The sequence below is a fragment of the Micropterus dolomieu genome, linkage group LG02, assembly GCF_021292245.1.
Source record: "Micropterus dolomieu isolate WLL.071019.BEF.003 ecotype Adirondacks linkage group LG02, ASM2129224v1, whole genome shotgun sequence".
Taxonomy (NCBI): Eukaryota; Metazoa; Chordata; class Actinopteri; order Centrarchiformes; family Centrarchidae; genus Micropterus; species Micropterus dolomieu.
Genome location: NC_060151.1, coordinates 5,681,611 through 5,696,495, shown reverse-complemented (window position 1 = coordinate 5,696,495; position 14,885 = coordinate 5,681,611). Strand labels below are relative to the sequence as shown.

The 14,885-nt window shown below is 40.2% G+C and overlaps 1 protein-coding gene across 4 annotated transcripts in view; it reads right to left on the bottom strand.

The window, feature by feature from the left end:
• The window catches only part of LOC123984492 (thyroid hormone receptor alpha), a 102,461-nt gene that overhangs the window by 85,402 nt on the left and 2,174 nt on the right, over nucleotides 1-14,885 (bottom strand). Inside the window, exon 2 of one of the 4 annotated variants that reach the window (XM_046071411.1) lies at nucleotides 14,663-14,737. The exons of 2 other annotated variants lie outside the window; for them this stretch is intronic. The gene's annotated coding sequence lies outside the window, so the exon portion shown is untranslated. Of the gene's footprint in view, nucleotides 1-2,535; nucleotides 2,595-14,662; nucleotides 14,738-14,885 lie in introns of those variants that run through there. One more of the 4 variants, XM_046071435.1, reaches the window with a different exon arrangement.

Below are 14,885 nucleotides of genomic sequence, written 5' to 3'. Positions count from 1 at the left end.
TAATATCTAGGATGCATTTAAAGAAAGTACAATAGAAAGCCGGAGGAGAGGGGTCAGTCAGAGGAAGGCCCGAGTTAAACAGGAAGAACCTCCATTAGAGGGCCATTAGACGCTGTTGGTAATTACGTGTGGGTCTATGGCAGCATGGATGACAACTAAGAATATAAGTCCTGCATCACACTCACCCTTCTCCACACGGAAAACTTAAGATAAAACAGATCTGATAAAAACTAGATTCAAACTTATGTAGGTTAATGTTCGTGTAGACCGTGCAACCAAAATATTTTATGCAACATTTAAAGGACTCTATTATTTAAGCTGAGAGGAGAGTTTGCATCTTAAAGTACATGTTCAGTGGCTCAGAAAGGGTTGAACACCCTGTTGTTGCCTAGAGCAGATGTAAGTTGGTACCCAAATACCAAGATGACGCAACATTGTTCTTCTCTTATCCTTTGTAAATGACATGTCGCTGTGCTTCTGTATAGATGTGACCAGTGGATGAAACAGCTGGTAACACAAGTGACAGCCCCACATAATGACAGCAGGGAATTATGAGTGAACATGTGTGAGGAGTAAATGGCTGGCTGCTATGAGAAATAAACTACAGATCTAAGTATGCAAAAGCTTTCGCTAGAGCTTCATTTAGCCAAGTGACTAATTTCCACATTTTTGCACTGTATCCAAAATAATGACATTACAATAATAATAATTACACTATGTGTGCTCCTTCTCCTTGTGTGCAATTATTATGACAAACAGTGGAGGAATATGAAAGTGAAGACACTAGTATCTGGACACTCAGCATGGGCCTTAAAATATTGTCAACAACTAAAATTTGAAACTATTTTTCTGGAAATCTGACATATTGAAAACCGCTTTTAAAACGTGGAAAACTTTTTTTCACTCATCACAGTGATTTGCGAAAACTCTTAATTACTTTAGTAAAATAGGATGAGGGGAATGTGTTGCTCTCAGGAGGAGGCGGGTAGATGGAGCAGATATTGACACAATGCCGTCCTTGTTCTGGCTAAATCCACACCTGTCCACTGCAGGTGAAATGTGGATTGAAGTTTAACCATCACAGTATGAGAAAAGATTTTACTGCCACTGTTACTTTTAAGAGTAGTAAATATATAACGTTACATCGCGATGCAGAGTTCCATTGAAAAGAAGACACATGCATGCTGTGTTTAAGCGCAGTGGGTAAGGGGAGAGCGACTGATTTAAAAGCCGTCCCTTTCACGGGTGTCATTGAGTGAAACTCCGCTGCTCACCGGAGCAAAGTGTTGATAGGCTATTATTTGCGGCGTGTAACCAATCAGAGTGCTGTGGGCGGGACATTGAGCAAATAAATAAGTAAAAAAAAAAATTTTTTATATATATGCGCAAACCTAGAGAGGGGGTTCGTTGCCTAAAAAGTCTGGGAACCGCTGGCCTACACTGTGGTTAGTCTCTAATGTGTTAATGCTGACATTGACAAGCACATCAACTTTGTGAAACGTTGACAGCACCCGATTTGGCCAGCCAAAACCCAAGCCAAGCTTATCTTCTCCTTGTTGTCTTCTGTCTCACAACTTAAAACTGCCAACCACACAGACACGTTCTCCCGTTGCTCCCGACGGCCAGTCCCACTGTTTTGAATGATTGGCAGCAGGGACACACTGTTCTAAGTAAATCTTTGTTTCAGTGCGCACATATCAACTTTCAGAGGCATATGCAGGTGTACTCGCACTGTAGAGCCCTGGGTAATACGTGTTTCAGCAATAATAAATATCTGATGAAAAAAAAATGAATAAAAATAGTTTTATTCCTTCATGGTTAAAATGAAACAGGCTGGTGTCTCTAACCATCTAACACACCGTACAACCACGAGTGAACTGTGTAATCGGGAATGGGGGACATCACATCAATTTCAGGAGAATCTCCAATTTAAACTTTGATCCATATCATATCAATACTTTTAACTTATCGGCTTTAATAGCTCTGAATCAGGACCTTCAGTCTTAAGAAAAGGGCCTGGTGCAGAATAAGGTACATTACGATACATTTAATCAGTCTTTCATAGCTTTTGCTGCTCATCTGATTTTCAGGTTGAAGCTCCAAGTTGTGAATATTAACTAGGCTGACACTAAAAACTGCATTCTGCCTTCTCAGTTAAGAAAACAGCATTAGAGAGCTTTAAGTTTTAGTTCTTTATAACTTTAGTAACCTGAAAATGTTGAAAGCACAAACTAATTAGATATGATTAATGATAATTAATTGACTAATTGATACGGGATTCAAAAGCATTCAGGGTCAAGTGGAATCGATACTAGGTTCAGATTTAATGAAATAGTATTTAATCCCAACCCTACTAGACAAGATATAAATGACCAATTATTAACCATTTATTTCAACGTGCAGCGCCATTCTGACACACCGCCTCAGCTTAATATTTATTTATTACACACATCAGAACCATGACATCCTTTTTCAGTGTTGACTGCAGGTCAGTTTTGTTAAAATGAAAGATAATACAATTGTACCCTAACACACCTAATATCAGCCAGACATTCCAGTTTGCTCTTTTCGTCAGTCCGTGTTGCATCTCAGAGGGGCGGTTTGTGAATAAGTCTGCAACACTGCAATCCATCAATTTCTGCTTAAAGCATGAACTGCACAGCCGTGCTGCTGTGGCAAGAAAGGTGGGTGACCTTAGATTTACTTGTTATCATGGCAACGCTGATTAATTCTTATTTTAGTATTCCAAATATAACCTGCAGCCCGTGTGGTGCAGCTAAATCCAGCCTCCGGTTGCTCACACTGTTTCAGTATTGCATGTGAGAAAATCAGAACAGCATGAACACAGGAGACATTTCATTAAGGGAACTCGTACGTGTGAAAATAATGTGAGCTGGGTGAGACATAGTTATATCAAATCATATTACATCATGCAACAATAAGTCCTGTCTGTATGTGTGCGACTCCCATATAGGCCATATAACCATTATCCATAGTCTGTACATTTCTTCAACAGCAGGGGAGGTACTACTTTACAGTCAACACACGCACTTGTTAAGTGTTCAATTAACATGGCATTATTGGATTATTGCCAGAAAGACACGAGCAGGAAAGGATTTAAATCTTTTTTTTGTTAAACTAATTAAAGGACGAAAGACAACTTTATTAGATAAAATCCGTATGGAAGATGTGTAGAGCCTTTTTATTTAAAACCATTCATTGTTCGGACCAATAAAGATGAGGAGTTTTTAGTAAACTAAATGACCTATTAGTAACAAGACTAATAGTCCACAGGAACGCTAGCAGCTCTGAGAGGCTGCACAGCGGCGATGTGAGCTAAAGGCTAACATCATCAGCATACTAACGTGACTTTGTTCACCATCTTAGTTTTGGTTGTTATCGTGTCAACATTGCTACTTAGCACTAAAGACAAAGTACAGCTGAGCATGATGGGAATTTTACGGAGGTCTTGAGGAGAAGTTAGTGGATCGTCAAAGTCGTTGGGAACCATGAATGTCAGCACCAAATTTCTGTTAGAATCCATACAATAGATAATTGAGATATTTCAGTCCGGTGAGTAGACAGACCATATCAAAATCACCACTTGCAGAATGATTAGATGAAAACAACTGCCCTTTATTTGGAAATAAAAGGCTAGTAGATGCATTCAGACTAATCAGACATGGATATTCAACATGCAAAAACATGTCAGCCTGAGCAAGCATACAGTATCTACAGAATATTGCCATATATACTGTACGAATTCTCTGGAAGATTTCTCAAAACATTACCAAGTTCATGTCAAAGCATGTTTCAGTATCTGATTAAGAAGATCTAAGAACTTTGGGTTTTTTGTTTTTTTTACCATTCAGCCTAAGGCTTCTCCTGCTGACAACGAAGAACACCACTCTTGTTTTTTTCCTGTGGTGCTGCTGCATGCTGTGCCCTGCAGGCATGACACATTTACCCCGCTGACTGACAAAATGTTGACTTAATTTACAATTTCTGCCTGAAATAATCATTCTTAGAGCAGACTGTGTCACAGGTGCAGAAAATTAGCTGCATCATATTACACTGGTGAGAATTTTAATTTGTATGTAGACGCGTGTGTATGTTTGTGACTGAATTCCATTCTCACCTTGTTTGTATTTAACCTCTGTTTATCCAGCTTTTTCTAACAGTTACTAAATGGGATTTCCCTCCTGAGCTGTCAGAAACTTAACTTTACAAGCTGCGTGGTTGCAGTGTAACATCTTGGTGTAATTTGTGGCATACAAAATATGAGCGGCTTAAATTGAAAACCATCTCTCTAGTAAAGCAGGTGACTCGTGCTAGTGGAGCATTAGCCACTTTGGTGAACTCATTTAGGGCAGAACTTTCAGAGAACAGGCCAACCTGCTACCTTCTTCACTACAATCATCTATAGAGATGAACAGAAGAGGACCAACCTGGTGCTATGGACACAGTGGCCAGTCTTCCTCATTGACACAAACGTGAAATGGCAGAGTGTTTTTGTTGAAATATGATGTACAGTTTCTACGGCAGTCTGGAAAATCTAAAACAAAATTAAATAATAACCTTAGGGGGTTTCTTTGCTTGAAAATGTGACATTTTGACGTTAAAAGCTCAGTCTTGAGAAGTACAAAAACATCACTGTATAATTTTTATGTTTAAGAAGAATAGAAAGTGGTCTTTGTGTTTTACACCACTGAAAACTATCAATCATTTAGTTCTGTGAAGCAGCTCATCTGGTCAGTCTGTGAAGCTAACTTTAGCATCACTAAAGGAATGATTTTTAAATGTAGACCACAAAAAAAAAACGCAAAATCACATTATATTTTTATATTTTCCTCACAGAAGTTAGCCTTACAACTGGGTTTTCTACCACTGGAATATGGGTAGGGTGATTGTGATTTGTCAACTAAATTTAGAAAAGAAAAGGCGTAGTCAAAATGTTTTCCCTTAGCACACAGAGAGGCAGTAGTTCATTAACTATGTTCCGAGGTCAGAGGTCAAACCTATTTAAATGTGAACTGGACAGCCCTTATCACGTGTGTGTGTGTGTGTGTGTGTGTGCTGATTTAGCTTATATGTAAATGGGGGAGAGAAAAAAAATCTACCCAATCTGAATGTTCACACTCACCAGTGAAACAGTGGGTGTTAATAATGTAGCGTATGTGACAGTACGAAGCCGCAGGCCCGTGGTAAAACCTGCACCAGGACTAAAAAAATCTCTAAATAACCAAACAAAAATCACTTTTACACAAAGCTGACCTTCACGGTTAATACTGCCACTTGTCACCGCCTTAGGCTGCCATTCCCTCTGCTCACAATTATTTTTCAACACTTCCATCGTCTCAAATGTGACCATCTGCTAGTTTATATTATTATTATTTTATATTATTGTAAATGAATAATTTTTGTGTTTTGGACAAGCAATTTTAAGACGTCACATTGGGCTTTTGGAATTGATGATTTTCAACTATTTTGTGAAATAAACAATTAACAATCCAAAACGATAAATGATTAAAGCTAACAAGTAGTTCCTATCCTCCTATATCAACAACAGTTTTGATAGTCCATTACACTAGTCCACTTCAGCAAGTTGACACAGGAAGTCGGCCTACTAACTATAATATAATACTGTTGACCTAACGAAAGAACAAAAACTGCAAAATGGCAAGGGGGTGCTAGTTAGGGCTGTCACAGTATTCTTCCTGAATGAAATGTTCTCTGTGGAAATTATGTATTTTTTTATTTTACCAGGAAGTCCCATTGATATCAAAATATCTCAATGGTTCAGTATGAACAAAATAATTAATTAATTAATTAATTAATTAATTAATTAGCTTAATACCTTTTTAGTTAACTTCTTGCTGCTGGAAAAATGCAGTATTTTACAGGCTCTCACAGGCAGAAGGGCTGACAATGCAATGTTGAGAGGTTATCTGATAAGAACAACAATAACAGCACCACTAATATGTGACTGATGAAATCCATTAGACCCCGCTCACTGTACAACGGTACATGACCTGTACTGCACTTTTTTTCCAACGCTTTTTTCTTTTAAATTTTTCTTAATTCTGTGTTTTTCGATTTAAACACATTTTGTCATCAGAAAGAGTGAGTATTCATTAGGGTTGGAGATCATTTAAAATTTTACGATACCAGTACCAAAACCAGCACCCTTAAATTGATACAGATACCAATAGAGTATTTTATTCGATACCTTGAATGTCACCTGATGAAGCCATTGTAGTTGATTGGTAGCCTATTATAATTTTTATTGTTGTTATGGAAAAACAAGGTTATCTATTTTATCATTTTCTTGTTTCAAATAACTGTTAGATAAGAGTATTAGGAAATTGTCCCAGATCGCTCCTCATCCTAATAAGTTCATCCTCACGGGTAGTATTATACAGGGAAAGACTACAGCTTGCAAATGTTTTTTTATTTCAAATCTGAGAGTTTAGTGACCAAATAAGTTGTGGGAAACGAATTTAAGGTCATTTTTAGATACGTTTGTTGAAAGTGAACAACGAAAAAAAATATTTTTAACTTGCAATCAATAAACTGAATTGAAAGATCTCCGAGTGCTTTTTCCTTTATTGGTGAGTTGCAAACCTCCAAAAACGACAGTCACAAGTATACAACGAGAAAGGAGTCTGTTTAAACAAGTCACTAAAACTACACTAAAGCCTCACAAACAGCCGATCAAACCAACTACACCTGAAGCAGCAGCAGCTGCAGCCAGAGGCTCCCTTGAAATCAGCTGATCGCAGCTGCGCCACAAAAGTGTTTAATGATGTGATGGAACGCAGCGATCAATCAGTGACAAGTGATGCGAAAAGCAAATAAAAATGTACAGAGAAGTATTAAATGATACCATAGGATGAAACCCATCGGAAAGCCCAGCTTGTGTCGATGAACTTGCAACAGTGACGAACATGTCTGAGACCGCAGCCGAAGGTGAGCGGCCGTTAAAATCAGCATGGACTCGGTGCGTGCAGGCATTTTTATACAGTTTATGGTGCAGCCACATTAAGAAAAAAACTCTTCTTCTGCTCTTCTCTTTCTTTTGGTGTGATGCTTGCGTGTTTGGCTGCAAGCAAAACCATACAAATAGTCATTTTTGTTGCGTCCCTAGTAATCATGTGGTGGATGAATAAAATTTCAATTAAATTCCTTTGTTAAATAGGTATTGTATTGACTACTGTGCGAACACACAGTAAGAGGATCTGACATAGCTTTTTCATTTCAACCGAATCTGACTCCTCCCACGCAGCCAAAAAGTCTTAAACGAGCTTGCGTCTTGCATCTGCCAATGTGGTTGCACTTCACGTCTGAGAGTTTGTTGAATCAATGAGTCTTGCTAGCACGCTGTCTGTCTTTGATATAACAGCGTGTGTGTGTGTGTGTGTGTGTGTGTGTGAAGAATCATTGGGCTCAGAAGTTTCTCTCTCTCAACTGCACAGTGTGTGTGTGAGCAAGACTCTCTGGGGGGGAGGGAGCTAGTTATGAAGTCTTCCTCTCATCCCATTAAAGCAGGGAGTTTTTGTCTTCCCTCTTATCCTCTGAAACAATACATGCCCCTTGAGAAACACTACTGAACTGCACAGAAACAGAGCCAAAGATGGAGGGAGGAGAAACTGAGAAAGAGAAGAGAGACTGCCACGGTGAATACAGCGACAGTAAAAATGTATGATGCCGTGCTCAGAGTGCACCAAGCGGGATGTCACACCCTCCTGCACTTACTTTTCTTTATTGGTTATACTTAACAGTTACATTTTCTTCTCATTTCAGTTTGTTGACAGGATACACATTACATCCACACTGCACTTCAGCAAACCGATAAATGGGGACACGCTGATTTTGTTTCATGCATCATACTCTGTACGGTTATTTAGTATTTTTAGCAGCACATTTGTTTCTATTTGTAGTGTGCACATTTAGTTGACTTCTGTACAGTCAGCATTGGTTAAGTTAAAATAGTGTGTTCTAATTTCTGTTTCTTTTTAGCTGAGGGTGCAGCTGCTGGTTGCTACTGTTGGAGGGACATTCTGTCAGGGCTGAGCAAAAAGATGCACCCCCTAAAGAAGAGCTGTTAAATACAGGAAGTGGCCAAACACAGGTTCGAATCCCATGAGTTCTCTATTGATCTGTGTTATAATGGCAACAAAAGCTCTCAGGGGTTTATTCACTACAGTATGCTGATGAATTTTATGCTGTCCCTTATATATAGGATATGTTTGTAATGAAGACTAGAGAACACCCATCTTCCTCATAGGCCCAGAAATGTACAGGCTACATGAATGTAATATTAAAAGTCTTTACATTCTCCTTTTTGTCCTTTGTACTGGGTGACTAATATTAAATGAAGTTATTGTGAACAGATGGGTAATCTGTGAGAAAGCACCTGATTGGTGAACATAGTGGAGCATTTAGCAGCTAAAGAGACAGGTCATTTTCTCAGGAGACCGCCCACCTGATGAATAGAAGTTAAATATTCAGAGTCCTAATAGGTGCTAATGTTGTGCTGTCTGCTGGATGTCCAAATAAGTCATTAGTGTTGCGTCCAAGTAAAGAAAATCAGTTATTGCTACTTTAATTCTAAGAGGTAGACAGCTGGACCCAGTGGTAATGGCAGAGTTACATTTTTTTTCCGAGAAAAATTTCCAGTCTTCTCTGCTTTGCTCCAGACCTGGGCCTGTTTTCAAGCTAATAGCCTCTGTTTGAATCCCCTTTTATATTATCCTGCTTATATCCCACATTACTGAGGACACGGCGTACCACAGCGGAATCCATTTAGCCTCCTTTACATTTATAGCCTGTATCTGCCACTCACCTTAGATTTAGCAACACTAGAGCTTTGTATAAGGATTTGTCAATACTCATAACAATATAAATATAAATATAAATATATATAATTCCTCTTTTTTTAAAAACATACTTTGAGAAATATAATAAAAATAATAATTTAGCTACGGCTTTATTTACACCTCAACATGTGGAAATCTCTCCGTTTGCCTTAAAATGATGTTGTGTTTAAACATCATGAACATGTGACCAGCGTTCAGACCCACAGTCCTTTGAGCCGGGCTGCTAGCATGGCTAATAAAAAAAATCACAGCACAGCTTAAGCATGCAAGACACAGGACCCATCTGACAACACTGAGTGCATTTCCATCTTCATGCTCACACCTCAGCCTCAGGACACAGCTCGGAGGTAAAAAGCTTCTCAAGACAAGCCCCAGGAGCAGGACAAACCGTCCTCCTCTTGCCTTGAGGACAAACTGTTCCACTTTGTATCTTTAATAGATACATGTGAGTAAAGCACTTTCTGTAGATCCTAGCCAAACCATGACAGCCTAACCATTTGGAAAATTCAGATTTGCTAATTAATAGCTCTGCCCTATTCTGGCAGCCCTTCATGTGTTCAGTATGTCCCCAAACTGCATACATTTGCATTTAAACACTGCTAAAAAAAAAACTTCCACAAACTCTTTCCATCCCTGATTCCAAATGTTGTTGAGTCTTTCTTACTCATAACTCATGTTTTGAGTACATTGTCCTTTAAATCACACAACACAAAATTAAAACTCAAACTCAATTAAAGCACTATGTCATGGTACTAAAAACCGAGAGAAGCCGGGAGACTTCTGGTGATTCTCAACCACAATTTAAGATCTTATTTACAAGTCATTTCCTGTCATATGGAGAGAGAAAAGTGCTTGGCTGACTGATGTTGGTGTCCGTGTGGGAAAGGCATGTCTGGGTCTGGTGTACAGACTAATTGAATAGAGGCTGCATTAAATAAAGATGTCCCTGCCTTAACAGAAAAGAACAGAACATTCCAAAGAAACTAGTACCAAGGAGCTGCCCGGGGCTCTTCTATAATACCCTGTGTGTGTGTGTTTGTGTGTGTGTATGTGTGAGCACACTGAAGGACTGTACAGCCTGTTTTATACAGTAGTATGCAAGGCGTTATGTACAGAATGAACATCCACCAGGTTGTAATTCTCTGTCTCTCTGTCTGAAAATCTTCCCAAGCATTACAAACACAAGTTCAGGCTGTGCGCTTGCTCTAGGCCACCTTCAGCAGTGCCCAGGGGGTGAACTCCCACCTCTCCAGCTACCAGCCCATGCTCCACAACTCTGGTCCGAGCTGGACTCGAACCGGCGAACCGGTTCCCAGCCTAATCTTTACAGACTGAGCTACTGCCGCCCCCCCCCCCCCCAGATATAGGTCATTGTTTCCGCCTGTTCTCGAACCAGGTACCTTCAGGACGTAAGACGAGCGTCTACGTTGCGGAAACTGTGATTCTTTGCGGTTCATCTCTCGATTTATTTTTCAGATTAATTGACTGGTTAGTGTCCTGTGACAAATATCCATCGTAATTCCCCAGAGGCCATGGTGATGTTGTCAAAAGTCTTGTTTTGTTTATCTTCGCCAGCAATGTGTGGTTTTAGATGGAATTTTTATTAATTAATGGGAAAAATATACTGGGTTCTACACTGGGTTCTGTTGCAGATTTCAGAACGTTACCGGTGTTTAAGGGAGAGCGGGGTACAGTTTGTCAGAAGTGACGTCATTATACTGCATTATTCTCCACAGTATAACAATATATATTTAACACTAGCCAGTAATGGTTTTAGATAACATCTGTTTTCATTTAGGATTATATATCGACCTTGGGAGTGCTGACTGCCGAGTAAAGCTTGATTTATACTCCTGCGTAGGGTCTACGTGCGTAGCCAGGCATTTATACTTGTGCGTCGGTGTCCAGTAGCGCTACAGCATCCACTGTGTTGATTTTTGCCGGCCAAGCAGACTAACTTCCGGTTTAGCGCTCCGCTAACGGGAATGGGGGTAAAATTGTAAAGGTGTGGCTGGTTTAGCCTTTTCAAATGTTACCAACCAAATGGATCACATTCTGATAGTAAAACAAGTAATTTTGCTCGGGTTGTGACGGTCAAATATATTGATCCACTGTGTTACAGCAGTTGGTTTGGCTGCTAGTAAAAGTTACTTCAAAGCATGGGGCACTTCTGGTCAGCTCGGAGGAATTGCGAGGCTACCCAGCCGACCAATCACAGTGCTTACGGTCCGCGTCGGCGCGACGTGTAGTTACATTTTTGAGGAGGTGCACATAATTGGTCAATCACTGCTGTGGATGAGGACCAATCAGCCAATAGTTTGTTTTTTTTATAAAAACATGAACATTCCTCAAATGTGGTTACTGGTTATCTTTACGAACAAGATAAGCAAAACATTTTAAAGATGAAAACTAAACGTGTCAGTGATAAAACATTTAAATGTTGATCCGAGTCATGCTAAAACGTAACAAAAGCACATGTAGGGAGACTCCTACACCAAACTGGCTGTGATTTGTAATGTCAGTTGCACATTAATAGCTAGCTAAAGTCTCCAAAGGCACATTCATTCTTAACCTGGATACTCCACTCGCCTTGTTTTGCGCGGGGCATCCTGATGGCGTGGTGGTTAAGGATGCATATCATGTAACCACAAAGTGTGGTCATGTGCTTTGATTTTAGCCTCGCTTCCCTCTCTTTTCTCCATCCCCTTCTTCACAGGACCTGGGAGGCAACAGTGCTTTACCACTGCACCTAGTTTTAGGATGGTGTACATGACCCTAACTAAATTACAGAAATCTGACAGAAGTCTTGTGGAGGATCGTGTACCTTACATTCAAAGGTGTTTTTCCTGTGTAGCTGGAAGTGAGCAGTAGTATTGTGTTAATTGGCTTACTGTCAACAACACGGACACACTAAAGCAGATTCACAGAGCCTACTTTTTTAGCAGGATATTAGAACACTGAAGATGTAGATTGGCACAGATCTCTTTCAGTTTCAGGAGCAGCTTGTGCCCGTCGGAAGTGCAAAAAGAAAGTTCTCTGCTAGAATGAATAAACATATTTAATTGTTTTCATAATTGTCTATTACAGTAACTGTATAAGCTTTTAAAATGTTTAATCAGTAATCACTTTATCTGTGTATATGCTTCAGTTCTTCAGTAAATGGTGTGTACTGAGCCTGTCGCCCAGAGTGAGCTAGATAGGCTTCTGCTTCCTGCACAGGACAAGTGGATTTGGATGAACGACACTTTACCCATATCAAAATTACATAGGTAGGGTGTCACATCGGGATCTTTTTCTTATTTTGACTACATGTTTCTTGTTATAACAATATACCAACTTACCATGTCAGGAAGGGAAAAGTTGGTCGTAATAAGATGTGGTGATTTGATGAAATAGAATGATGTAACTTGAAAGGTTTCTTGTGAAAAATCAATACTGGGAACTATTATTTGCAACCCTACATTCATGTGGTCAAATATTACATATGGAAACGCAGTTAGTGTCACGCTCTGCGGGTTGGCCATCCTTTGTGTTGCACTTTTGAGCTGCTATATAGTCTGCTTGTCATGTCAAGTCTCTCTGTTTTCCTCTGCTCTCTCTCTCTGCCTCGTTAGTCTCATGTCTGTCGCCTGTGTTGCTCCCGCCCTGCTCGTTAGTCCCTGTGTATATATACCTGGTGTTTCTGTCTTGTCCTTGTCCGGTCATTGTTCATGTTACCCCCCAGTCTGTCGTGCGTGTACTCTCTGCCTGCCTGTAACCAGCCTTGCTTGTCTTGTCTTGTCTTGTCTTGTCTTGTCTTGTCTTGTCTCGTCTCCCTGTACTTTTGGATTTCTGTTATTCAGCCACTCACCTGTAAGTGTGCTCGCTTTTGGTTATATTAAAACCCTTCGTTGAACTATACCTGCTCCGCTCTGTGTCCTGCGTTTGGCTCCTCCAACCTGCCTCCACCCCACGATCGTGACAGTTAGATTACTTTTAGCAGTCTTTGGTGAATCTATCCTTCGCTTAAACCAGTGGTTCTTAAACTGTCTGTCCCGCCCCCCTTTAGAAGCCAAAAGTTCATACCTTCCCACCCCAGCAAAAGAGGATTTTATTTTTATCATACAGGTGATTGAAATAAACAAGATTCAGGTTAGCAAAATAGCCTTGCTCGCATCAGAGAACTTTTATTTCTTGATATCAACACATGAATCATATTCATACAGCTCTAGGTCTGCTCAGCACCAAGTGGCTCTACACACCCCCAGGAGGGCCCGCCCCCTAGTTTGAGAACCGCTGGCTTAAACAGTAGACACTCATGTCAAATTAAATTAAGGTACAAAATCAGTTTTTTTCAAAACCTGCTAACTGGGTGGATGACTGTAAACCCCTTCTCCCCTCTGTCTACACTCTGTGTCACATACAGGCAGAGGGACCCTGCAGGGACTGCCTCCAGACCATTATGTAACTGCTTTCCCTCAGACGGGGGCTGGCGGAGTTTCCCTCTCCCCCTTCCTATACATTAAGCCTCAACCTCAGACAACCAGGATGCTGCCTTGCTGGCAGCAATGAAAATGGAGGGGAAGTTGGGGGGTTGTTGGTAATGGACATCAAAAGAGGTCACATTAGGCTGCAGAGATTATGGCTTTGTCTGGATGTAGTGTGTGTGTGTGTATATGTATATATATATATATATATATATATATATATATAATGTGTGTGTGTGTGTGTGTGTGTGTGTGTGTGTGTGTGTACAGCCAGTACTTTTACATCTTTGATTTGTGATTCACTCCAGGAGCATTTTCATTGCAATCTGTAGGAGTAAAAATGTAACAGTAATATATGGTTTTCAGTTTTCTGTGATGAAGTAAAACACTGGAAGCGCACTCCCCCTGATTGCGGCAGGCAGAACATAGGCAGGGATTCCAAGAGCACAGCACCTGAGTACTTGCAGGAAAATTAGTGATTTTCGATTACAGTTTACTGAGGAGTGAGGGCTGGAGGCAGAGGAAAAGTCCAAACAAAGCAATATGAGAAAACACAGGCAGAGGGCAATGTCTCTGCAGATACAGACAGGGATTATTTTGGTCCTTACGTTGTTCTGAGGAAAATCCTAGTCATTCTACTCTGAATTGCATTTTAGCTTTATTTAGCTTCATAGATTTGCTGAGCACTGTGCCACTGCTTGTACAGTAATTAAAAAAAGAAAGAATGCCCTCACAGAAAAATTTTCTTTCTTCCAAGAAAACACCTCTGAGGGAAGGACTCTTAAAGATTAATACATCTTTGAAAGGTTGCTGGAAACTAATAAAACTGTAACTGGGGGAGATTCAGTGTGAGTGAGAGAGCTTTCTGTATCATCTTATGTCAGCCTGGCATCTACACTCCAGGGAAATATCATTTAGGTTCATATATTTATTTCTGTTTTACAGGCAGTATATGAGTGTTTTTTCCTTCTTGTCCATCTCTCTGAAAATGTTCTGTTTGAAAACATCCCGTGCACGTTAGATTTCTTGACTGGATTTGAAGATTTTAGACAAATGACAAATGAGTCATGCCACATTAAAATTGTCACGACACCTCAGGCTGAGGACTATGATTCGCTCACAAATAAAATGTGGAGTGACATGCATGAGTGCGTGAGGCACGCCGCACGACTTCACTGAAGCAGAAAACTCTTTAACGTTATCGTGTTGCGTAGACATTTCATGTGAACACTGAACCTTCCAAGTTCAGCAAATGACCTTACATGTCTCACGCCAGACCCCGCGCACACTGCTCTGATGTTTGAGCTGGTCACTTACCCTAAGTGGCCCAAGGTGAGTCACAGAATCCCGTCTGATTGCTCCGCAAATGAAACAGATGATGCTGCCCTCATCCTGGAATTAAAATTTTAAACATAATCAACAACACATTCCTTCTCTTAACCATGCGTTTAACCTAATCACAAATGCACAATCCAGAGACAGGTGTTATGTAACTCAAACCATGATATCATATACACACACACCATGCCTCAGCCTGCAG